At 37.1% G+C, this 26,723-nt stretch overlaps 1 protein-coding gene across 4 annotated transcripts in view; it reads left to right on the forward strand.

The window, feature by feature from the left end:
• Window positions 1-26,723, forward strand: part of GULP1 (GULP, engulfment adaptor PTB domain containing 1) — a 330,443-nt gene that overhangs the window by 152,199 nt on the left and 151,521 nt on the right. Inside the window, exon 3 of one of the 4 annotated variants that reach the window (XM_018065482.1) lies at window positions 3,572-3,630. The exons of the other annotated variants lie outside the window; for them this stretch is intronic. The gene's annotated coding sequence lies outside the window, so the exon portion shown is untranslated. The remainder of the gene's footprint in view (window positions 1-3,571; window positions 3,631-26,723) is intronic. 4 annotated transcript variants of the gene reach the window in all.

The raw sequence follows: 26,723 nt of genomic DNA on the forward strand, positions 1-26,723 counted from the left end.
TCCTTTCTGGTCTTACCAATCTCATGATTTTTAGTCTTGTGATGGAAGAGCTGGACTGACAATCAGAAAGCTGGCATCAGTCTCAGCTTTAATTCACCTGTATCACCTTGTGGAATTTGTGTCCTACATCCTGGGAAGAGAGACTGTCAGCAATAATTCAGAGACAGGATTAAATGAATACAGGCCACAGGATGGCAAGCCCTTGAACTCACAGTATTCAATTGAAAAGTGAATAAAAAGCACACAAACATATAAGACATTTACTGCATTTCGACAGATATAGTTGGATAAATATACTTGAACATTTATGTTTAAAGTCTGGTAGACTATATTCATTCTCAGATGCCAACTCATAATGGTGAAGATTGAGTTTTTGAAAAAAAATATTTTAATTTCTGTTTTTGAAAAAGTTTTAGATGCTCAGAAAATACTTTTTGTCTATGCTAGGAAAATTTTCAAAATACTTAACAGTTAAACTGTGTTTTAAAGCTAAGGCAGTGAGAATCCAGCCAATTTGAATATAAGTGTCACTATACAAATAAAGGTTGTTGTCTTTCTATTGTCTGTAAACAATGTCGATTTGGCTGTTTTTGTTGCCTCATATTACTCATTACAACAGGAAAATCCTTTTCCCATTCTCTCTTATGGCAAAACGTGGCTGCTTTTTAATGACTCTGAGTGCTTCTCAGGAAACCGCTGGAAGCTTTTAAAGCATGTCTCATTGGATTATAAAGGATTGTTCCTTTTTTGCGTTTGTTCAAGCTAGTGCTATTTGCTAGAATTACCCAATGGTTTCTTTACACTTACTTCCTTACATTCTGTGCCAGAAATTGCCTACACACTCTAAATTATGAGAATAGCTCAGGTGATCCATGTTAGGAAGGAAGATCCATTTCAACAGTTTTTCCCAATGGAAACTATAGTATAATTTATTCCAATTAGTTAAAAAATAGCAAAAAATACATTACTACAGAATGTCTAGAGAATTTATTCATATTTATTCAACTGTGCTATCATTTGAAAAATTAGTTTCTCGTCATTTTAAAAAGTTGTTCTGTTGTAAAACATGAGTGCCCAGCCTTAGTGAAAGTTTGGCTTAATGGGAGTTTGATGCCATGGGAAAAATTCTTTAAAATAATTTGGAGGACCCTTATTGATTATTTGGTCTCACCCTCTCATTAACAAACAGCAGATTTGTTCTTTTAAGGTGGAGCTTTTATTTCCCCTATTTAACATTTTTGAATCAGTCACAGTCATTAATAAACTTGGTAGTCCTACCCCTGTAGGGCTGTACAAATTATGAAATTTTAAATATGTGAAGTCTAAACTAAAAATTTACATTTTAACTTGGAATATCTGTATGTGTTTGTGTGCATGTGTGTGTATGTGTTTTGTGTTTACAGAGGGATGTAGGTGATAACACAGTGATAAAATGCTAATTATGCCATACTATATTTTTTCTTTTAGAACATTATTAGTAAAATTTCAGATTAAAAATATGAAGGGTTATCATCACCAGCTCTTTGTTGTGGTAACTTCCATCCACCCATTTAGTCATTCATCAATTGATTATTTTTGTCTTTTTGTCACATGTATGTCAGGTTTGGGATTAAAACCATAAAGAAGGCATAGCTTTTGCATTTGAGAATCTTTTTGTTTCATTTGAGAATCTATTTATTTCACTATAATAGAGTGAAAGCATGTATAAATTAATAATTTCAAATACTGTGACAGAATATATGAAGACTTGCAGGAAGAGTAATTATTTGTTTGGGAGTGGAGCACTCCAGTGCATGAGGAAAAGCTTTACAGGAAGAGGGACAGGTAGAGCTGAAGAATGAAAATATGGAGGTCTCCGAGCAGAGAATGGACAATCACATCTTCATTTTTGGAAATATAACTCTAACTGCTTTTTCCTTACACATAGAAGAGCACTTCAAATAGAGCTAAGTAGCTATTCTTTGTTTTTAATCAAAGATAAAGTGTTAAACCTCTTTCTTCATATTTTCTTAATTTTTAAAATATTTCTCATGTTGTTGAGGCAGTCTGAGCATGGGTTAGAATTTCCAGACATAAAGCATTTCAGAAGGGAGTCAGTTTATTAAGAACAAAGAGGAGAGATAAAGTGGGTACTGCAAGGCAACAGGCCAACCTCCTGACAGACCGAGGAGAGTCAACCGATTTCGTGCGTTAATAGCCACTTTTTATAGTCTCAAGACAAAGAAAATTCTTGCTAAAAGGTTGGCGTTAGGTGATTGGTTGGGGTGCAAGACTATTTACTGGAGTGGGCATCTTTGCCTAATTGCGAGTCAGAAAGGTTGTTAGTGGTGATCAGGGGCCTTTGGCAACAGTTACAAAGGGGCTCAGTCGGCTTCAGAGGTGACCTTGATTCTGGGCTCCACCTCTGTGGCCTTGGTGCAAAGCCTCACACCTGAGGTCTTGGGGGCAGGACTCAATACATGTGTCAAAAAATTCAAAATTAAAAAAAAAAATCATTCTCAATTGTAGATAAATACTGAATAACCACTGGACATACTGTTATTTTATTGACTTTTTCATTTCTCTTTAGGTTTACTTTTTTATCCATCATATATTAATACTCTTTAAATACTATATTTATGCCTTTCAAAATTCTCCAAATTCCTTTTAATATTTTAGTCAAAAATTCATCAGATTTCATTTAAAGTGCTAGTTCAACTAGGAATTAGTTATCAATACCCTTTTAAAACAATAAATTTGTCTATATTAATTGGTTAATTTCTAAGAATAAATTCAGTTGTCAGCTTTGTACAAATACATATGTATGTGTATATGTACATGTATGCATACGTATTACACATACACCATACACACATACAATTTACATATTTGTGTGTGTGTGTGTGTGTGTGTGTGTGTGTGTGTGTGTGTGTTCATACTTAATTCCTGAAACTGAATGACAGGCCATGCCGTCAACATTTCCTACACTTAAATAGCCTTAATCAATCTGATGTTGTATTTGTTATTTACAGACATGAAATTTAAAAATATAAACTTATTTTAGACTTGCTTTTCACTTTGTATTTGAAACTCTGATGTATTTTCTAATTAAATATATGTGTATCTATTTAAAGTAAATAAACATTCAAATTAAATAAATAATTTTAATAAGATTATTAATCAGTTTTGAACTCAGGCAGGAATTTTGATTCACAAAAGATCCCCACGCCTATTTAAAAAGAAATTTTCTTAACTGTTACTGAAAATACCTTTTTCCTTCCTGAGCCTTTTCCAGGACACACAGGTCACAGGATGTAATAAGACTCTCTTTCTTACTGTGACTGCATGAAAGCAGTAGAGTTTCTCTGGGCCTGTGCTAATTAGAGGCACTGACCCTATAGAGGCACTATTTATTTCTCTGCTGCTTCAGTTTCCGGACCCCTGGACTCCTCAAACATCTCTTTGACCTCCTTTCTGAGAACTACTGCTTAGAAGATGAGCTGCTCAGAAATCAGGTAGAGATTCAGGTTAATCTTTAGTACTATGTAATCTGCTTTTCAAAAGTCAACCACGGATGGTTTCTTCTCCTTAGCTGTTTCCAGTTTATTCATTGCTCCTGAGGATGAAAAAGTCATGTTCTACCAGCTGAGGGTGAGTCTTTGAGAAACTCAATTTGCTTATAATTGATCCCTGCTTTTCTGTAGCACTACACTCAAAGAGCACAGTAAAGTATTGATGTTATGTATCCCATTTTCAAGATGAGGAAATATCTTTATTCCTTTAAAACTGTTCAGTATGTCTGTAGAAACAATTATTCCCATGTTATGGCCCTATTAAAAGAAATTAAATTCCAGAAAATATGGGATTTACCTTTGCCCATACAGACAACGGTAGTGAGAATTACAACTTGTTTTCCTAATGTAGTATTCTTTCTGCTGCACAATGTTGCTTACACACATTAGGCTCTTTCATTAGTTTTAAATAAAGCAATATAGTTTTATAGAGATTCTATGACTGTGATCTGACTGCATTTTAATAGTACTACACACTTGTAAAGCATATTCTGTTAAAAATTCCTGACAAAGGATTAAATTTTAAAAATATGATGAAAACACAAAATTTCTGTGCTAACTAGTATTTTTTAACTCCATATAATTTTAGCAACTCAAAAGTCGGTTAAAGGTATTTTATGAAACATTTAACATATCAAAATCATTTTCAAAAGCATTAGCAGAAATATAAATGTTCATGATTAGTTAGCATTTTAAGATGGGTAAAGGTGAGCTGAAAATAGCACTTTTAAAATTTCTTTTTATTTTCAGACTTCCATCATGTTTCTATTTTTAAAAGTATATATGTGTCTGTGTGTATATATATATGCATATATGGGTATATACACACACTATATGTATATAATATGTGTATGTATACATATGTGTGTGCACTTGAGTTTCAGTCCTAAAACTAAACCTTAAAAGTCAAGTGTATCTTTGCTTCATTTCAGGACATTTTGGTATTTTATTTACTATAGATATTAAAAGATAATTGTGTCTTAAATGTGCGACTGTTGGAGGAATCGTCCTCTGGCCTTATGTTAGAAATCTGTCATATTGGTTTGTCACATGGAAAACATGAGATTGTTATTTGAACTGATGACAAAGAGGACTACTGACTAGGAACACAGGAAACACGCCAATTAAAAAGTTGCAACTCTTTTAACCTGAACATTTTTATGAATTTTTATATGTATGTAAATTTTGTAATATAGAGAATACTTCATCAAAATTACTAGTTTAATCCACTATAGTAGTTATAAATTATTTTAAATGTTTATTAAGAATAATTTCATACATGTGCAGAGTTCACAGTGATGTAATGAACCCTCATGTATCCCTCACCCACCTTCAGCAATTTCCATGCATGGACATTCTGTTCATCTGTATGCTCTTTCCTTACCCCTCTCCTAATATTATTTTGATGCAAATTCCAGCAGTCTTTAATTTCATCTATGAGTATCTCTGTGTGAATATCTAAAACTATTTTAAATGTAATTACTGTGTCATTAGGATGTGAAAATAATTATAGTAATTCTTTAATAGCATCAACTGCTAGCCATGTTTAAATTGCCAATTGTCTCATAGTGTTTTCAATTTGCTTGTTTTAAATATAACTTATATTCCTTAATAAGTCCATAACTTACATTATTCATGTCTTTTTAATCAATTTTCTCATTCATCTTTCTCTCTTTCTACCCTCCATGTAACAAATAAATGTAGAAGAAACCATTCCTTTGTGCTAGAGAGTTTCTCACTGTCTAGATTTTAAAGATGGCAACCCTGTGGAGTAGTTTAACATGTTCCTCAGTTCTCTGAATTTTCTGTACGTTAGTTAGTTGGATATAGAGGTTTGATTACAATCAGGTTTGATTTTCTTTCAGCAGATCTATTTCCTGGTGGTGTAGCATTCTTTCATCAGGAGTTATATAACTTTTGCTTGTTTCTCTTGTTTGATGTTAAGTAACCACTGATACTCAATGGCTCCACTAGTTTATTAGGGATTAAAATGTATGTTCCCATTCTGTCATTACTTTTACACTTAACTAGCAGGATACTTCTAAAGAAAAACCAGTTCTAGGTTAACCAATGAAATAGTTTACATAGGGAAGTTGAGATAAATGGTTGATTCTTTTCCTTTATTTGCTGGCTCTTGAAATGATGAATTTTTTTTCTAGCTCTTTTCAGTGTTGAGGGATGAGTTATTATCCTTTCTTATTCTTATTAACTCATGAATGTAGACATATTTGACATTTTTCCATCCATTTCAGTTATTATTCTAATTGATGATGACTTTTCCATTGGGGCCTTCAAACCTTAGACTCTGTACAGTTCCCGTCTTAGACATTGACTCAGCCATTTGTTCAAGGAACTTTGGTTCTTTCGTGAAAAGCACTATTTTTAAGACCAAAACTTGGGTGCCAGAGTGTTGTTCATTACTACTAGATTTGGCTGTTTCTAACCTTTCAATAGTCCTTCTTTTAAAGATAAGCGTATGTCTAGAGATTACACTAATTGTTCTAATTTGATATCAGGACTGTGGAGTTTTAGTTAACTATTTCTGTTTCACATGTGCATCTTCTTTCACCTACAACTCTCAATACCAATGAAGATAATAGAATATAACATTGATTATTGTTTCTTCTTTATTGTCTATGCCAAAGCCTTTGACTGTGTGGATCACAATAAACTATGGAAAATTCTGAAAGAGATGGGAATATCAGACCACCTGACCTGCCTCTTGAGAAATGTGTATGCAGGTCAGGAAGCAACAGTTAGAACTGGACATGGAACAACAGACTGGTTCCAAATAGGAAAAGGAGTACATCAAGGCTGTATATTGTCACCCTGCTTATTTAACTTATGTACAGAGTACATCATGAGAAACGCTGGGCTTGATGAAGCACAAGCTGGAATCAAGATTGCTGGGAGAAATATCAACAACCTCAGATATGCAGATGACACCACCCTTATGGCAGAAAGAGAAGAAGAACTACAGAGCCTCTTGATGAAAGTGAAAGAGGAAAGTGAAAAAGTTGGCTTAAAACTCAACACTGAGAAAACAAAGATCATGGCATCTGGTCCCATCATTTCATGGCAAATAGATGGAGAAACAGTGGAAACAGTGGCAGACTTTATTTTGGGGAACTCCAAAATAACTTCAGATGGTGACTGCAGCCATGAAATTAAAAGACGGTTACTCCTTCAAAGAAAAATGATGACCAACCCAGATAGCATATTAAAATGCAGAGACATTACCTTGCCAACAAAGGTCCATCTAGTCAAGGCTATGGTTTTTCCAGCAATTGTGTATGGATGTGAGAGTTGGACTATAAAGAAAGCTGAGCACTGAAGAATTGATGCTTTTGAACTCTGGTGTTGGAGAAGACTCTTGAGAGTCCCTTGGACTGCAAGGAGATCCACCCAGTCCATCCTAAAGGAGATCAGTCCTGGGTGTTCATTGGAAGGACTGATGTTGAAGCTGAAATTCCAATACTTTGGCCACCTGATGTGAAGAGATGACTCATTTGAAAAGACTCTGATGCTGGGAAAGATTGAAGGCAGGAGGAGAAGGGGATGACAGAGGATAAGATGGCTGGATGGCATCACCGACTCAATGAACATGAGTTTGAGTAGGCTCCAGGAGTTGGTGATGGACAGGTAGGCCTGGCATGCTGCAGTTCATGGGGTCACAAAGAGTTGTACACAACTGAGTGACTGAACTGAACTGAACTGATGGTTGTCCAACTTCATATACGAAAGAGACTAAGAACCACAGTGCCAGGACTGTCTCACGTATATCATCACTGAAATGAATTTCTTTTGTTTGCACTTCCTTTTGTTCCTTACGGCATATCACCTTAGAGATATTGGGTCAAATTGTTCTGTTTCAGAGTCACAAGAAATAACTCTTGTTTGTGTGATTATACTACCAACAAGATACATATTTAGAATAATATTTTTCCTTTTATTTTCTATTCTAAGAAATTACCATTTTAAAATTGTTCTTTAAAATTTAGTAAAAATTTACCTCTTTTCAAAGTTTAATCAATTAAACAATGTATACTTAAAGTAGATAGGGCTCAGTCGTTGTCTGTTGCAGCTTCCCTTCACTTTGGGTAATCAGTGAGGCCAGGAGTTATTATACAGTCTTTCTTTTCTCAATAAGGAGTTTCTGTTGTACAGAAATGTTTTAAGAATAGTATGAAGAACTCCATATAATCTTTGCCTAATAAAGATTTCCTAGCTTTCCATTCATTGAAATTTTACTGCATTAAGCATATATATTTATTTTCTTTCTCTTTCCTGCTATTTCTCCTCTCTCTCTCTCTCTATGTATATACACATACATACATGTGCATATTTATAGATTTATACATCCATGGTATGGAGCATAATAACACACCCATAAATGTAACATTTTTTTCAGAACTGTTTGAGATCATGTAGCAGACATGCTGTCCCATTACCCTATATTACTTCAGTGACTTTTTCCTAAAAACAAGGACATTCTTCTTTATAACCACAGTATAGCCATCAAAATCAGAAAATTAATATTGAATTCCATCATCTCACTCACAAACTCTATTTATGTTTTGCTGATAGTCCCAATAGTATCCTTCAAGATCCAATTAAGTACTGTATATTATATATAGCTGTCTCTGTAATCTCCCAGTTTGGAAAGTTACCAGTCTTCCCTTTCCTTTCATGACTTTGATATTTTATTAAGAATACCGGCTACTTTGTAGGGTATCTCTCAGTTTGAGTTTGTCTGGTGTTTTTCTCAATGCATCAAGAACCATAAGGTGTCAATATTTCCCAATACTGGTCATTTCCTCAACTTAGTTAATATAGTTTCTACTGTATTTCTCTTATAAAAAGATTGATAATCAGTAGTTTTATGCAAATGAGTAATCAATATTTGGGAGAGATATTTTAAGAATCCCAGTTCTCAATACCAGTGGAGATGAAAGAATATAGCATTATTCATTGTTATCTGACTTTACATACAAAAGAGACTCAGAATCAAAACCTTGTGAATAACTTGAGCTGCATCAATTTTCACCTACTAGTTTTAGCACTGATTATCCTTGGAAGAAAAGTTATGACCAACCTAGATAGCATATTCAAAAGCAGAGACATTAGTTTGCCGACTAAGGTCTGTCTAGTCAAGGCTATGGTTTTTCCTGTGGTCATGTATGGTTGTGAGAGTTGGACTGTGAAGAAGGCTGAGCGCTGAAGAATTGATGCTTTTGAACTGTGGTGTTGGAGAAGACTCTTGAGAGTCCCTTGGACTGCAAGGAGATCCAACCAGTCCATTCTGAAGGAGATCAACCCTGGGATTTCTTTGGAAGGAATGATGCTGAAGCTGAAACTCCAGTGCTTCGGCCACCTCATGCAAAGAGCTGACTCATTGGAAAAGACTCTGATTCTGGGAGGGATTGAGGGCAGGAGGAGAAGGGGACGACAGAGGATGAGATGGCTGATGGCATCACTGACTCGATGGACGTGAGTCTGAGTGAACTCCGGGAGTTGCTGATGTACAGGGAGGCCTGGTGTGCTGCAATTCATGGGGTTGGAAAGAGTCGGACACGACTGAGTGACTGAACTGAACTGAACCCTTGTCTTAATTAGTTATTTCTGTGATGGTTGTCAAATGGTGGCTTTTTAATTCATTCCCTCTGTGTTGGCATTCTGCTATAAAGTATAACTTCTCTGTAATGTATGTATTTATTTATAGCATTGTTTACTCATGACTTCCTATTTTATTCAGTGGCTTATAGTCCATTACTATTGTTATTTATAGTGTTCTTTAAATTGTCTCACTGGTGACCCTTTAGGCCTTTGTGTCACTTTGGCATACCTCCATCATTCTTTCAGCACTTTTATGCTTTTTGGTGCTTAAGAGGTTCTGGTTCATCTTGTTCTTTCTCTGTCTCAATCCAGCTATCAAACATTTTGCCAACACTGCCCTTGACAAAGAACACACAGGAAGGGACTGACTGGCCTCAGATCAGCACAGTCAAACATGTCAGTCTAGTCCCAGATAAGCTCCTAGAGTAGATTGAGTCTTGAGTCTATGAACCCTTCTTTTTATTTTAATCTCTTGTTTTCCTATGATGAGCAGTATCAGATCTCTTCTCTCCTTGGTAGCTCTAGCATCTGACTCAAAGTAACAGTCTATATTTTGCCGTTGATATATAAAAGACAGCAAGTTCATTCTAGTTTTCATATATTTTCCATGTTTACATCCATTTTTGATAGTCCTTTCTCTACATTGAACACTCTATATTTTATACTATCTTCATCATTTCATCTTAGTTTTACATGTAGGTATATATATATATTTTCTAATTTTATTTTTGAGATGAAATTCACAAAATAAAAATAACTATTTTAAAGTGTGCAATTCAGTAGTAATTTAGTGCATTCACAGTGTTTTTTGAACACCATTTCTAGTTCCAAAATATTTCCATTGGCCTAAAAGAAAACCTCATATCTAATAAGAGTCAGATCTCATTCCCACCTCCCCTCAGCATCTGGCTGCCCCCAACTTGCTTTTTGATTTACTCTTTCTATATATTTCAAGTAAATAAGATCATATAATATCTGGCTTTTAGTGTCTGGTTTCTTTCACTTTAGTAACGTTTTTGAGGAATCCATGGTGGCTCGGACAGTAAAGAATCTGCCTGGAATGCAGAAAACTTGCAGGAGACCCGGATTTGATCCCTGGCTTGGGAAGATCCTCAGGAGAAGGGAAGGCTGCCCACTCTAGTATACTTACCTGGAGAATTCCATGGACAGAGGAACCTGGCAGGCTATAGTCCATGGGGTCACAAAGAGTTAGACATGACTGAGGGACTGACATTTTCACTTTCATGTCATAGCATGTTCTAGTACTTCAATCCTTTAAATGATATACTACATTTCTATTTAGCCAGTCATCCATTATTGAGTATTTAGGTTGTTTCCACCTTTTGATTATTGTAGATAGTGCTGCCAGAAGCATTTTCAAACAAGTATTTGGGAACTTGTTTTCAATTCTTGAGGGTCAATTCCTGGGTCATGGGGTAATTCTATGTTTAACTTTTTAGGAACAGCCAAACTGTTCCATAATGATTGCATCATTTTATATTCTCTCCAGTGATATCTTCATGCTCATTGACACTTGCTCATTGACGCATGACATCTTCATGCTCATAGACACATGACATCTATTTTTTAAAGTTCTAGTGATTCTAGTGAGTATCAAATGGTATCTCATTATGGTTTCAACTTGCGTTTCACTAATGATTAAAGATGTTGAACATCTTTTGGTGTAGAACTTGTTGGCCATTGGTATATCTTTGGAGAAATGTCTGCTCAAGTCTTTTTGTTGTGTGAGCTGTAAATGTAAATTTGCCTTATGTAATTGTTTCTCTTCTTAATTTGCCTGACTGAAGGTGATACTTCAGGAAGAACTGATTGGAATGTTTCCTTAGTTCTCACAGGCTGACAGCATTTGGTCTGTACCTTAATATTTCAGAGATATTTGCTCTATCCAAAATCATTAGTTTCCATTTTCTTTTCTTCAGTTGTCTTTTGCTATTAGCATTGTTGTTAAAACTTGATTTCAATCTGACATTTTTCTTCTTTATGAGTACCTTGGAGTTTTTGCCTACATTCTCAAAGTTTTTTTTTTTTTTAACTTTAAATTTTACTGGAATTTGACTAGAATATGTCTTATTGGTTATGTTGGTGACTTTGCCCAAGTATGCAATGTAATATTCATATGACATATTAATTTTTTTCATTTAATAAACTTTAATGAAAAAAAATTTAGTATTTTAGTATTTATTCTGTCCCATTTCTTGGCTGTCTCCTTTGAGTACTCATTATATGTTGGATTATTTTTTCTGCATTCAATTTTTGAGACTTCCTCTCAAATCCTTTGTATCTCTTTCTTTATTTCTTTTTTGCTAACTTAAATAATTCTTCTTATTTTTACCTTTAGTTCTTTATAGCATTATAAAGAGTGTTTGAACTCTTCTGGTTTAGTTTTTCTTTCCAAAATTACTTATCTCATTTATTTCTGAATTTTCTGAGATTTGCCACTTAATTTTTGAGTTTTTCTAATGTTTACTCTGTCATTTTTTTCATGTCTTCTATTATCTTTTAAAGTTATTTTGGCTTATTTTGAAAAATCATGCTAGAGGTTTATTTTGATTTGTTGCCAAATCTTTTAGCTCCCTTTCATTGCTTATAATATTATTCCCTTCTCATTTTTCTTTTATATCTTATTACAGTCTTATGAGATTCTAATATAATCTTTTTGTATTTTAATATTTTTGGCATGAGAATAGGTTTGCTGAAACAAAGGTAGTGGCTTACAATATCTTTTCTAGCTTCACAGTGCTAAAATTTTCTGTTCTGTGGTACAACTTCTTACTTTCAAATTCTGGCCTTGTCTTCTCCGTTAAGTTTTTCTAGACTTTTTCTTCAGTCACTTCTATTCCAGTTTATCTTAGTTTGTTTCTCTTTCCCCAAGTTATCATTAATGGGAAGCTTTAATGTGTAGCTTTTGGGAATTCATGGCACTTAGATTGCTCTGACCATTTTGAACCTTCACCCAAAAGTCTTGCCCACCCCAGAGAGCTGCAAGAGAAAATGCCCTCTCAATTACACCAGCTGTCACTGAGAACCTCTTGGCTATTCTGGTGTGTCAAAAGACTTTCTAGTTCCTTTATTTTCTCCTCACAGGTGCTGATACTACAAGTGTCTCTGGCTGTCAGTTGTTTATCCTCATTTAGTTGAATTATGAGATTACTGGAGACAGCACATGTATTCGTTTTCTATACCTTGTAACAGATGTTGTGCCATCTAAAACACCTCCTTGCTTATAGCTATCATCATTTATTTCCCAACAGTTTTCGTGTGTTCAAAGTCCCATAGACCCCCCTTGCTGGGTCCTCTGCTCAGGGTATCACAAGACTGATACTAAGGTGTGGGCTGGACTGTTTTCTCATCAGCAGACTCAACTAGAGAAGAATCAGCTTCCAAGACTACATGGGTTTTTGTCAGAATTCATTTTCTTTCAGTGTGCATTTCATGGCAAAGCCGGTTAAAAAGAGTCTATATCTGTTCTTAAAATATCGAATCTGGGGGGAAGGCTGCTCTCTCTTCATGAGCAATTCACAGTAGGCTCTTTGGTTCTCCTATCAGGAGAGTCTCTCTTCACATAGAGCCCAGTATATCTTTTAAGGGCTCTCACTTGATTAAGTTAGGTCTACCCAGGATAATTTCTTTTTTTTTATTAACTTATAAAGTCAACTGCTTAGAGACCTTCACTGTATCTCCACTTTTACTCCAATCACCTAATGTCATCCCAAGAATGATACCCCATTATTCTCTCAGATCCTATCCACATTCGATGGGAAATATTTAAAGGGTATGTACACTAGCAGGTAAGAATCTTCAGGTTATCTTAAATTTCTGTCCATCACGTTTTGTCACCTAATTTTGTTGTAGACTTTGTTTCTGGATATTTAATTTTGCTCTATTAATTGTGCTTTTTATTTTAATGGAGGAATTCACATCCTATCCATCATCATCACCTTTTCCACAAATTCTGTAATTAAATTTTTATGCTAACAATATTAAATGTGAGATAATATAGTAAGAAAAGACACCATAGCATCATAGGTATGATCTTCCTACTTTATCAAAGTGTAAGTCCCTAGGCCCTCCTCATTTTATTTTGGGATTACCCTTGTCACAAATTTAGATTCTCTCCTCCCAAGCACCCATCATAAAAACATTTTCATGCCTCTTTTCGTAGTATACATTTTACTGTCTTTTTTCTTTGACCAGTGGTTTCTAAAGTGGAATACATGAATTCCTATGGGGAATTCAAAGAGAAAAAAAAAAAAAAGAAATGTTAAAATTTTTATTCAAAATCAATTTTTATCTCATGCTTTTTGCCATATGTGTTTAGGTATATTTCAAGATATCCTAATATTAAGAAAGTAGTATGTACATTTAATTTTTAGATTAAATATAGTATAATATATGTACATATATTAATTTGCACATGTGTTGGGGCACATGCTCAAGCGTTCTCTACAAATAGTGTCTTCATAAAGAAAACATTTTAAAGAATACTTTCTTTGATCAGAAAGTACTTCAAGAAAAGCTATATACTTCTATCTCTAGCTGTATATCCTTGTGAAGCATGGAAGTCTTAGTTGCTCCGTCGTGTCTGACTCTTTGTGACCCCATGGACTGTAACCTGCCAGACTCTTCTGTCCATGGGATTCTCCAGGCAAGAATACTGAAGGGGGTTGCCATTCTCTTCTCCAGGGGATCAACCCAGGGATTGAACCCAGGTATCCTGTATTGCAGGCAGATTATTTACTATTTAAGCCAGGGAAGCCCAATATGAGGTATGAGAAGGGCAGATAGATCTGTGGACAGAGCTAAGCCAGGACTGCTAACCCACATCCAGAAACTCTTCTAAAAAGTCTTTTTAAAAATATTTGTTTTTATTTATTTATTTGGCTGCATCGGGTATTAGTTGTGGCATGTGGGATCTTTAGTTGCACTATGTGAACTCTTAATTATAGCATGTGGGATTTAGTTTCCAAACCAGGGGCCAAACCCAGGCCCCCTGCATTGGGAACATGGAGCCTTAGCCACTGGACCACCGGGAACATCCCCAAATCTCAGTAACCCCATGGACTATAGCTTACAAGGCTCCTCTGACCATGGAATTCTCCATGCAGGAATACAGGAGTGGGTTGCCATTCCCTTCTCCAGGGGATCTTCCCAACCCAGGGATCGAACCTCGGTCTCCTGCACAGCAGGCAGATTCTTTTTTACCTGAGCCACCAGGGAAGGCTTAGCTCTTGGCATATAGGTAAGAACACAATAAAATTTGACTGTTCTGCAATAAAAATAACAAGTGATTACTTACCTGAATCACAGCATTATTCATCATAGACTTGCCTTCTTTTAGCAAATTTTCTATAGCAGTTCTGCTTGAATGACATTTCTAATATATCTTTGTTTTTAATATATGAAAACCACCACTGAATGAAATTTTTCATATTATGCATTAGGGCGATGAAGACACAACTGTACGACTGAGCAACAATATTAATATCTGTTAACTGATAGTACAAAAACAAAGCAATGTCTCAGAATCTTTTCTAGAAATGGAGGAAATATGCTTTTTAGGCTACATTTTGTACCCGAAGAAAGAAGAGCATTAAGAGCTAAATTTACTGATTCTTTTTGAAACTGTTCTTCAGACCTCTTTAAAATTCAGAGCCCACATGATCTAATTGGCAGTTGCACATATCAAGTTGAAGTTAGAATTGATTATACTTTGGTATCATCTGTTTGTTCTATTTAGAGGTGAAATAGCATTTCTTTTTCACTTCGACTTCAATATTTGCTTGGCAATTAAAGTTCTTGGAGTTGTAAGTTACATCAGCATAAGAGACAAAGAAGAATTAAAAAACAGTTAACTCTTTAAAAGGATGTTTAGCAGTTTTGAGATCAAAGGTTATCTGCTAGTTTCTTGAATCTTATTATCTGGAAACAGATATTAATTCTCCAGATGCACACAGCATGGTGCCTGCACATTACCTGTGAAGCAAATATACTTTCTAGCTGTTAAGAAATGCTTTTTGTTGTGTTTTTTGCCCCAGCGAGTGAAGGATTTAAAATAAAACATCAATTTATATGGGTATTTTGGAAGATTTTTTAAATTTTATAACCATTATGTTTAATCTACCTTAAATAAAAATATTTTATTATTTCAAGAAAATAAAATTATTTTAACTAAAACAGTAGGTTTGCAAATTGATGCTGGACGCTAAGACATGTGTTAAGAATTTGCTCTGTCAATTGATAAATGTAAAAACTAAGAATGAAAATCTCAACAATTTAAACACTGAATAATATAGAAGGATTTTTTAGGTCACATATAAATTAGATCTTATTAACACAAATATAGCTAAATCTGCCAGATAGTCCAATCAATTGCATAAGCTTTGTTACTTTAACACTGACTTGAATATTTCTAAATATTACGATGGTTGTACCATATAGTTCTTCATAATGCTGTCAGGAAGGGATCAAACCAACATGAAGAATAAGCATCTTGCATATTTAAGATGTTGCACTTGCTGGTTTTTGTGGTTAGAAAAAAGAAAAGTGGGACATGAGCTGCACTGCCACCCAGCCTCTTCCTTTGTTCTAATTGGAGCTAGCCTCAGGCATGAAGAAAGGAACAGAAGCAGGGTATTTGCTTTAAGATTATTTTTTAAGAGTTTTTCCAAGTTAGTAGTAATATTATCACAGGACTGTAAAATGTAATTGCTTAGAAAGTGTCAAAAGAGAAACTTTGACTCACAATTTATCCCTAGATTTGCTCCTCACTTGTTTTTTCCCTTCAAGATCACTGATAATCTCACTTTCTCTGAAATCTACTATACCCAGCAGTCCATCTGTTAGTAAGAATTTATGGTTCTATCCTCAAAATACATGCACAATTTGACCAATTTTTACTTCTGTGTGCCTGACTCCTTACAACAGGCTCTTTTCTCTGTCATTTCTCGCAGCCCCTACTTAGCCTCCCTGCTTCCACTCTTGTACCACGTTCCCTCACCTCAACAGTCTAGTTTCCATTTATTGTCAGAATGATAACTTTTAAATAAAAAGTCAAGTCTTATCAACTATTTTGCTAAATCTTTCCAGTGCATTCCTAATATACTTAGAACAGAATCCATACTACTTACCATGTTTACGAAGCCCTGCAGCATCTGGCCTGCTGACCTCTGTCCTTACCACTTTCCTTCTTACCCTCAACCTCTGCATACTGGCTTCCTTGCTATTTTTCAAAATGCCGGACTTGCTTTTTCCTCTTGCTTTTGTCTAGAAGTTCCTTGACTTGCTAGCTCACTTCACTTACGTTTCTACTCAAAGCCATTTTATCTTCTTTTTCTAAATCTGCAATCTAAAATTATGCCCCATCATATTAATTTTTAACCTTTTACCTTATTTTTAATAGTACTTTTCAGTGCCGAAAATTCTCTTTTTTATTACTGCCCCCTGCCCAAAAGTTATCTCTTGTGTTGTTGGAAGAGGGTGTTTGCCATGACTAGTGCATTCTCTTGGCAAAACTTCCCTGCTTCATTTTGTACTCCAAGGCCAAACTTGCCTGTTACTCCAGGTATATCTTGACTTCCTACTTTTGCATTCCAGTCCCCTATTATGAAAAGGACATCCTTTTTTGGTGTTAGTTCTAGAAGATCTTGTAGATCTTCATAGAACCATTCAACTTCAGCTTCTTTGGCATTTGTTGTTGGGGCATAGACTTAGATTACTGTGATACTGAATAGTTTGCCTTGGAGATGAACTGAGATTGTTCTGTTGCTTTTGAGATTGCATCTGGTACTGCATTTCGGAGTCTGTCATTGACTATCAGGTTTGCTCCAATTCTTCTAAGGGATTCTTGTCCACAGTAGTAGATAAAATGTCAGCTGAATAAAATTTGCCCATTCCCATCCATTTTAGTTCACTAATTCCTAAAATGTCAATGTCATTCGCTCTTGCTATCTCCTTTTGACCACTTCCAATTTACCTTGATTCATGGACCTAATATTCCAGGTTCCTGTGCAATATTCTTATTTACAATGTTGGACTTTACTTCTCCACCATACACATGCACAATTGGGTGTTGTTTCACTTGGGCTCAGCTTCTTCATTCCATCTGGAGCTATTCCTCCGCCCTTTTTCAGTAGCATGTTGAGCATGTACCAACCTGGGGTTTTCATTCTTTATGCCCTCGGCTGGATAAGGATTCATCTCACACACTAGCAAAGTAATGCTCAAAATTCTCCAGGTGAGGCTTCAACATTAGATTAACCGAGAATCTCCAGATGTTCAAGCTGGATTTAGAAAAGGCAAAGGAACCAAAGATCAAATTGCTAACATCCGTTGGATCATAGAGAAAGCAAGAGAGTTCCAGAAGAACATCTACTTCTGCTTTATTGACTATGCCAAAGCCTCTGACTGTGTGGATCACAACAAACTGGAAAATTCTTAAGGAGATGGGGATACCAGACCACCTTACTTGCCTCCTGAGAAATCTGTATGCAGGTCAAGAAGCAACAGTTAGAACCGGACATAGAGCAACAGACTGGTTCCCAATTGGGAACGGAGTACATCAAGGTTGTATATTGTCACCCTGCTTATGCAACTTAGAAGATGAGCGCATCGTGAGAAATGCCAGGCTGGATGAAGCAGAAGCGGAAATCAAGGTTGCTGGGAGAAATATGAATAACTTCAGATATGCAGATGACACTACCCTATGGCAGAAAGCAAGGAATAACTAAAGAGCCTCTTGATCAAAGTGAAAGAAGAGAGTGAAAAAGCTGGCTTAAAACTCAATGGTCAAAAAACTAAGAACATGGCATCCAGTCCCATTAATTCATGGCAAATAGATGGGGAAACAATAGAAACAGTGACAGACTTGATTTTCTTGGGCTCCAAAATCACTGCAGATTGTGTTTGCAACCATGAAATAAAAGACACTTGCTCCTTGGAAGAAAAACTATCATCAACCTAGACAGCATATTAAATATCAGAGACTTTTGTCGACAAAAGTCCACATAGTCAAAGCTATGGCTTTTCCAGTAGTCATGTATGGAGAGTTGGACTGTAAAGAAAGCTGAGCGCCAAAGAATTGTTTTCGAACTGTGGTGCTGGAAAAGATTTTCGAGAGTTATTTGAACTGCAAGGAGTTCAAACCAGTCCATCTTAAAGGAAATCAGCTGTGACTATTCCTTTCAAGAACCTGATGCTCCAATAATTTGGCTACCTGATGCGAAGAGCTGAATCATTGGAAAAGACCCTGATGCTAGGAAAGATTTAAGGTGGGAGAAGAAGGGGACAATAGAAGATGAGATGGTTGGATGGCATCACCGACTCAATGGGCATGAGTTTGAGTAAACTCTGGGAGATAGTAAGGCTCAGGGAAGCCTGGCATGCTGCAGTTCATGGGATTGCAAAGAGTCAGACACAACTGAATGACTGAACAACCTGCCTGAGAATATCAGAAGAGCAGGTAGTTTGTCTTCTTCAACTAATTTTCTCAGCATTCAGATTCATGCCTGGAAATTGAGAAGATGCTCAGTAAATATTTGTGAAAAGGAAGAAGAAAAAAAAAATGAAGGACAGCAGGGAAAGAGGGAGAAAGAAGGGGTGATTTCTTTAAAGCCTATTTTCATTGTACTTTTAAAAGGAAAAATACTGTTTCTTCTACTCAAAACACATCTGACAAATGATGAGTATAAGTGTTTCCATACCAATCTATTCTCCAATTCTTGGTGGACACAACCTAGATGTCCTCCAATTTACGTAAATTCTGTCAGTGTCTACATATTTTTATCACAGATCTTACAGGCTATTGGGACAGTCCCACAAGACTGCCCCAGCTGCAGAAGCTGATCACGTATCCCAGATTGTTATAAATTGGGAGATTTCCACAAACCCCTCTTCAGATTAAATAATTTGCTCATAGAACCCTTGAGAGCAGTCTGCTTACTATTATCAGTTTATTACGACTGATATTTTAAGGGACACAAGTGAGTAGTCAGATGAAGGGATGCACATGGTGAGGTCCACAGGGTTCTGCACACAGGAACTTCTATCTCTGGAGTTTCCAGGCTCATGGATGCATTTTGCCAACCAACCCAGAAGCTCTTCACACCCCTTTGTTGAGGGTTTTTCTGAGATTCTGCCATGTAGGCACAGCTGATTAGATCATTGGTCGCTCGTTGAACTCAATCTGTAGCCTTTGCCCCTTTCCCAGAGGTGGGGGTAGGGCTGAAAGTTTCAACCCTTTAATCTAATCCTCTGACAAGGAGCCCCATTCTCCTCCAGTCATCTTATTGACATAAACTCTGGTTTGGTAGAGAGGAGCTTATTACAAATAACAAAAGGCACTCCTCTCATCCCTAGCATTCAGGAAATACCAAAGGCTTCAGGAGCTCTGTGCCCGGTTACAGAATGAAAACCAAATATACATCATTTATTACATCCTAATATCACTTCCTCTCAGCTGGAATGATCTTCGCTTGTATTGCTTTAGGTACTTGTCTCTTTTGATAGCTTTATTCTCTGTTATTTGTGATGGTGGTTTACTTGCTCAGTCATGTCTGACTCTTGGCGACTCTATGGACTGTAGCCTGCCAGGCTCCTCTGTCATGGGATTTTACAAGCAAGAATACTGGATTGGGTTACCATTTCCTTCTCCAGGGGAACTTCCTGACCCAGGGATCAAACCCAGGTCTCCTGTATTGTAGGCAGTCTGCTGCATTGCAGGTGGATTCTTTACCAACTGAGCCACCTTTCTTGGTGGACTGTCATCTCCTGAAAGCTACTCTCTTTGATTTGAGTACAAAGTATGATGTGTGCTGTGTGCTCTGTCATGTCCTACTCCTTGTGACCCCATGGACTGTAGCCTGTCAGGCTCCTCTGTCCATGGGATTTTCCTGGAAAAAATACTGGAGGGGATTGCCATTTCCTCCTCTAGGGGATCTTCTTGACCCAGGGATTGAACTGGAATCTCCTACATTGCAGGCAGATTCTTTACCATCGAATCACCTGGGAATCCCCAAATTATTATAGGGTCTTAATAAATAATTGTCTAATGAACAGGTGACACTACTCAGCTATGCTCAGTGGTTATTTGTCAGGTGCCTTCCAAATGTGAGAATGAATTGTGATGATATTGTTATTCTTCCTAACTTTCTGCTGTTACTTTCCATGACTTTTATTTGCTTATACTATGTTCAAATAAGCTAATAAGGTAAAGGTTATTTGAGTGACTTTGGGTAAATATCAAGCTAAACTAATGTTGACTGACTCCTCCCTCTATTTCACAGAGAAGTATCCACAACCTAAAAGTTGAGAGTTGTGTTATATTTGGTGGGAATGTTAGGACTCCAGCCTGGGATTCAGTATCTCAGGTGACCCTGAGAGAGCTGACTCCTAGGAGGGAAGGGAGGAGCCAGGCTATATACAAGTTTGCAGCAAGGGGCAGGTAATCTGTATATTAAAAGATTACTGTTAATTAAGAGAACACCAAATCTCTCACATGAAGAGATTTAATGATCTTCTAATTGAGATGTTTGCTCCTTGGAAGAAAAAGCTGTGACAAACCTAGACAACGTACTAAAAACAGAGACATCACTTTGCCAACAAAGATCCCTATAGTCAAAGCTATGATTTTTCCAGTTGTCATGTATGGAAGTTAGAGTTGGACCATAAAGAAGGCTGAGTGCCAAAGAATTGATGTTTTCAAACCGTGGTGTTGTAAACGACTCTTTGAGAGTCCCTTGGACTGCAAGATCAGCCAGTCAATCCTAAAGGAAATCAACTGTGAATATTCATTGGAAAGACTGATGCTGAAGCTGAAACTCCAGTACTTTGGCCACCTGATGTGAAGAGCTGACTCATTGGAACAGCCCTGATGCTGGGAAAGATTGAGGGTAGAAGGGGACAACAGAGGATGAGATGGTTGGAAGGCATAATCAACTCAACTGGCATGAGTTTGAACAACTTCTGGGAGACAGTAAAGGACAGAGAAGTCTTACATGCTGCAGTCCATGGGGTCACAAAAAGTCAGACAGGATTGATCGACTCAACAACAACATGGATAAGAAGATGCAAGTGTCTAGGCTGGCTGAAATCACTTCCTTCATATGCATATAGCTATCTGGGGCATCTAGCCCAGATAACTAGCTACTGCTTGCTTTATTGTTCAGATACCAATTCCTTGTTTACTGAAAGAGATGGCAAATGTGGTAGATGGTGGCCTCTCAGATTCCCCCTGCTCCTCAGTGCTTCTTTGAGAGGAAGTAGCTGATGGCTTCCAAATAGCTGACTTTGTTTCACCTGTGTTTAGAAATTTGCATATAGAAAATGATTGTTTACTGGTAGAGCATAAAGTAGAAAATATTTCATTTCACAGTAGATATCCAAAAAGTATTTGAGCACACAAACAAATTCTGAAGAAAGAAAGGGGAAATTCATGCTGGGGTAGAAATATGGGCTTGTGTGCATGTGTGCTAAATTCCTTCAATTCTGTCCAACTCTTTGCGATCCTATGGACTACAGTCCGCCAGCTTCTCTGTCCATGGATTATCTAGGCAATGAATTCTCTCTGGAGTAGGTTACCATGCTCTCCTTCAGGGGGCTCTTCCCAACTCCAGGGCTAGAACTTCCCTCCCTTATGTCTCTTGCATTGGCGGGAGCATTCTTTACCACCAGCGCCACCTGGAAAGCCCAGAGATATGGGCTTAGACTTGCTTAAAACAAGGGAGCTGACATCCAGCTGCATACATAAAGCTTGAGAATTGATCCCACTATGAAAATGAGTTTAAAAAACAAAACAAAACCTATTCACTGATCCAGATAAGTAATTCTGCACACTTGTCTGTACAGGGTCTTGGGTAGGAGAAAAGTCATCATTAAGTAATAAATTCCAGGCTTAAAAATGCAGGGAAGGGAATTCTAATATACACTACAAGTGTGAGAAATCTGTATACAGGTCAAGAAGCAACAGTTAGAACTGGACATGGAACAACAGACTGGTTCCAAATCGGGAAACAAGTATTTCAAGGCTATATATTGTCACCCTGCTTATTTAACTTATATGCAGACTACATCATGAGAAATGATGGACTGGATGAAGCACAAGCTGAAATCAAGATTGCTGGGAGAAATATCAATAACCTCAGATATGCAGATGACACCACCCTTATGGCATAAAGTGAAAAGAACTAAAGAGCTTCTTGATGAAAGTGAAAGAGGAGAGTGAAAAAGTTGACTTAAAGCTCAACATTCAGAAAACTAAGATCATAGCATCTGGTTCCATCACTTCATGGCAAATAGATGGGGAAACAGTGGAAACAGTGACAGACTTTATTTTGGGGGGACTCCAAAATAACTGCAGATGTTCACTGCAGCTATGAAATTAAAAGACGCTTACTCCTTGGAAGTAAAGCTATGACCAACTGATAAAACATATTAAAAAGCATAGACATTACTTTGCCAACAAATGTCTGTCTAGTCAAAGCTATTGTTTTTCCAGTAGTCATATATGGATGTGAGAGTTGGACTATAAAGAAAGCTGAGCACTGAAGAATGGATGCCTTTGAACTGTGGTGTTGGAGAAGACTCTTGAGAGGCCTTGGTCAGCAAGGAGATCCAACCAGTCTATCTTAAAGGAAATAAGTCCTAAATATTCACTGAAGGAGTGATGCTGAAGCTGAAACTCCAATACTTTGGCCACCTGATGCGAAGAACTGTCTAGTTGGAAAAGACCCTGATGCTAGGAAAGATTGAAGGCGGGAGGAGAAGGGGCAACAGAGGATGAAATGGTTGGACGGCATCACTGACTCAATGGACAGAGTGTGAGTAAACTCTGGAAGTTGGTGATGGACAAGGAAGTCTGGCATGCTGCAGTCCATGGGGACTGCAAAGAGTCAGACACTACTGAGCGGCTGAACTGAACTGAGCATAGTACAGGAAACTCAGCCTAGAATTATAAAATCTTGTCCAGGACAAATCAGAGTTAAGAAAATAATAATTGTGCAAGAACATTTCATTTCAGGTCGCTTCTTGAATTTCATCTTCCAACATTTCATTGGCTAATTTGAGTCACATACCCAAGCCCTAAAGCCAGCCTCTTTCAGGGTATGTCAAGGGCTGTGTATTCAGTTCAGTTCAGTCGCTCAGTCGTGTTCCACTCTTTGCAACCCCATGTATCGCAGCACGCCATGCCTCTCTGTCCATCACCAACTCCTGGAGTTTACTCAGACTCACGTCCATCGAGTCCGTGATGCCATCCAGCCATCTCATCCTGGGTTGTCCCCTTTTCCTCCTGCCCCCAATCCCTCCCAGCATCAGAGTCTTTTCCAATGAGTCACCTCTTCGCATGAGGTGGCCAAAGTACTGGAGTTTCAGCTTTAGCATCTCTCCTTCCGAAGAAATCCCAGGGCTGATCTCCTTCAGAATGGACTGGTTGGATCTCCTTGCAGTCCAAGGGACTCTCAAGAGTCTTCTCCAACACCACAGTTCAAAAGCATCAATTCTTCAGCGCTCAGCCTTCTTCACAGTCCAACTCTCACATCCCTACATGACTACAGGAAAAACCAGAGCCTTGACTAGACGGACCGTGTTGGCAAAGTACTGTCTGCTTTTCAATATACTATCTAGGTTGGTCATAACTTTTCTTCCAAGGAGTAAGCGTCTTTTAATTTCATGGCTCCAGTCACCATCTGAAGTGATTTTGGAGCCCAAAAAAATAAAGTCTGACACTGTTTCTAATGTTTCCCCATCTATCTGCCATGAAGTGATGGGACCAGATCCCATGATCTTCATTTTCTGTATGTTGAGCTTTAAGCCAACTTTTTCACTCTTCCCTTTCACTTTCATCAAGAGGTTTTTAGTTCTTCTTCACTTTCTGCCATAAGGGTGGTGTCATCTGTATATCTGAGGTTACTGATATTTCTCCCGGCAATCTTGATTCCAGCTTGTGTTTCTTCCAGTCCAGCGTTCCTCATAATGTACTCTGCATATAAGTTAAATAAGCAGGGTGACAATATACCGCCTTGTCATACTCCTTTTCCTATTTCGAACCCGTCTGTTGTTCCATGTCCAGTTCTAACTGTTGCTTCCTGACCTGCATATAGGCTTCTCAAGAGGCAGGTCAGGTGGCTGGTATTCCCAGCTCTTTCAGAATTTTCCACAGTTTATTGCGATCCACACAGTCAGAGGCTTTGGCATAGTCAATAAAGCAGAAGTAGATGTTTTTTCTGGAACTCTCTTGCTTTTTCCATGATCCAGCGGGTGTTGGCAATGTGATCTCTGGTTTCTCTGCCTTTTCTAAAACCAGCTTGAACATCAGGGAGTTCACGGTTCACATATTGCTGAAGCCTGGCTTGGAGAATTTTGAGCATTACTTTACTAGTGTGTGAGATGAGTGCAATTGTGCGGTAGTTTGAGCATTCTTTGGCATTGCCTTTCTTTGGGATTGGAATGAAAACTGACCTTTTCCAGTCCTGTGGCCACTGCTGACTTTTCCAAATTTGCTTGCATGTTGAGTGCAGCACTTTCGCAGCATCATCTTTCAGGATTTGAAATAGCTCAACTGGAATGCCATCACCTCCACTAGGTTTGTTCATAGTGATGCCTTCTAAGGCCCACTTGACTTCACATTCCAGGACATCTGGCTCTAGGTGAGTGATCACACCATCGTGATTATCTTGGTCTTGAAGATCTTTTTTGTACAATTCTTGTGTGTATTCTTGCCACCTCTTCTTAATATCTTCTGCTTCTGTTAGGTCCATACCATTTCCGTCCTTTATCGAGCCCAGCTTTGCATGAAATATTTCCTTGGTATCTCTAATTTTCTTGAAGAGATTTCTAGTCTTTCCCATTCTGTTGTTTTCCTCTATTTCTTTGCATTGATCACAGAGGAAGGCTTTCCTATCTCTCCTTGCTATTCTTTGGAACTCTCCATTGTATATAATGACATAACAAAAGAGTGAAGAATTGAGAACAATAATTCATTTAACCATGGGATGGGACAGGAAGAGGAAACAAAAAGTATATAGTAAGATATGGAAAAAGCACAAAATAAAGTTGCATGGACAATAGTCTCAATAAAGGTAAATAGATAAAACTCATTGAGTCACGTTATCAGACCAAAATAAATGTGAGTTCAGCCATGCTAACTTTGTACAATGCTTAAAATCATATATTATTGCTATGTGTCTTTAATGTCATTTTAGTAAGTCCTGTTACTTAAGATAAAAAATGAATCTAGCACAAAATCCCTCCATTTATACAAATAGTATATATTCCATAAATTTTCAGAAATCAAGTGTACTTAAAAGTTTGGAGGGAATGCTTTTTTTTAAAGAAACACTAAATTATTTCCTGAAATTAGCACTACAGTTAAATTATCAGCTTTAAATTATACTCTTTTCTGAATGATAACTATTCTCTCATAGATTTCATGAAGATTGGAGTCTAAAACTCATGAATTTTACTAATGATGAAATCTTCATCCCCTCACTTAAAGCACATTTATCATTTCATAGGGCATTCTAATCAGCTTGGTTCTCCAAGTTCCTGTCAGCTAGCAAATTAGAACCATTAAATTAAAGTTAGAGGGGGAAAAAAAACTATCCTAGAAAAATTCTTAAGCAGGCAGACATACATACAAGAATGTCTTTATAACATCCTTTCAGTTCAGTCCCTCAGTCATTTCCAACTCTTTGCAACCCCATGAATCTGTTCATGCCAGGCCTCCCTATTCATCACCAACTCCTGGAGTTCACTCAGACTCATGTGCATCGAGTCAGTGATGCCATCCAGCCATCTGATCCTCTGTCGTCCCCTTCTCCTCCCGCCCCCAATCCCTCCCAGCATCAGTCTTTTCCAATGAGTCAACTCTTCGCATGAGGTGGCTAAAGTATTGGAGTTTCAGCCTCAGCATCAGTCCTTCCAAGGAACACCCAGAACTGGTCTCTTTTAGGATGGAATAACATCCTTTATCTTGAACCAAAAAAAAAATAATAATAATAATTAAATGATTTTTGGTTAAATAAACTATAGTGTATCTATATAGTAGAATGATAATTGATCTTTTCCTCTCCATCCTTATTGAGGTAAATTGACCAAAAAATGCATATGTTTAATATGAACAACTTGATTTAATATATGTATATATTATAAGGTGATCATCACAGTCAAACTAATTATCACATTTATCATTTCACATAGTAATTGGTTTCTTTTAATGGTGAGAACAAACAAGATTTACTCTCTAAGCAAATTTCAACTTTTCAATACAGTATTATTAACTGTAGTTACCCTGCTGTACATTAGATTCTCATAACTTATTCATCTTATAACTGAAAGTTGATATACTTGACCAGCATTTCTCCATTTCCATGATGCCCCAGCTTATGACAACCACCTTTATTCTCTCTGTTTCTATGAGTTTTATTTTTTTTAGATTCCACATTAAGTGAGATCATGCAGTATTTATTTTTCTATGTCAGGCTTATTTCTCTCAGCATAATATTCCCCAGGTTCCTTCATATTGTCACAAAGGGCAAGGTTTTC

The sequence above is a fragment of the Capra hircus genome, chromosome 2, assembly GCF_001704415.2.
Source record: "Capra hircus breed San Clemente chromosome 2, ASM170441v1, whole genome shotgun sequence".
NCBI classification, from domain to species: Eukaryota; Metazoa; Chordata; class Mammalia; order Artiodactyla; family Bovidae; genus Capra; species Capra hircus.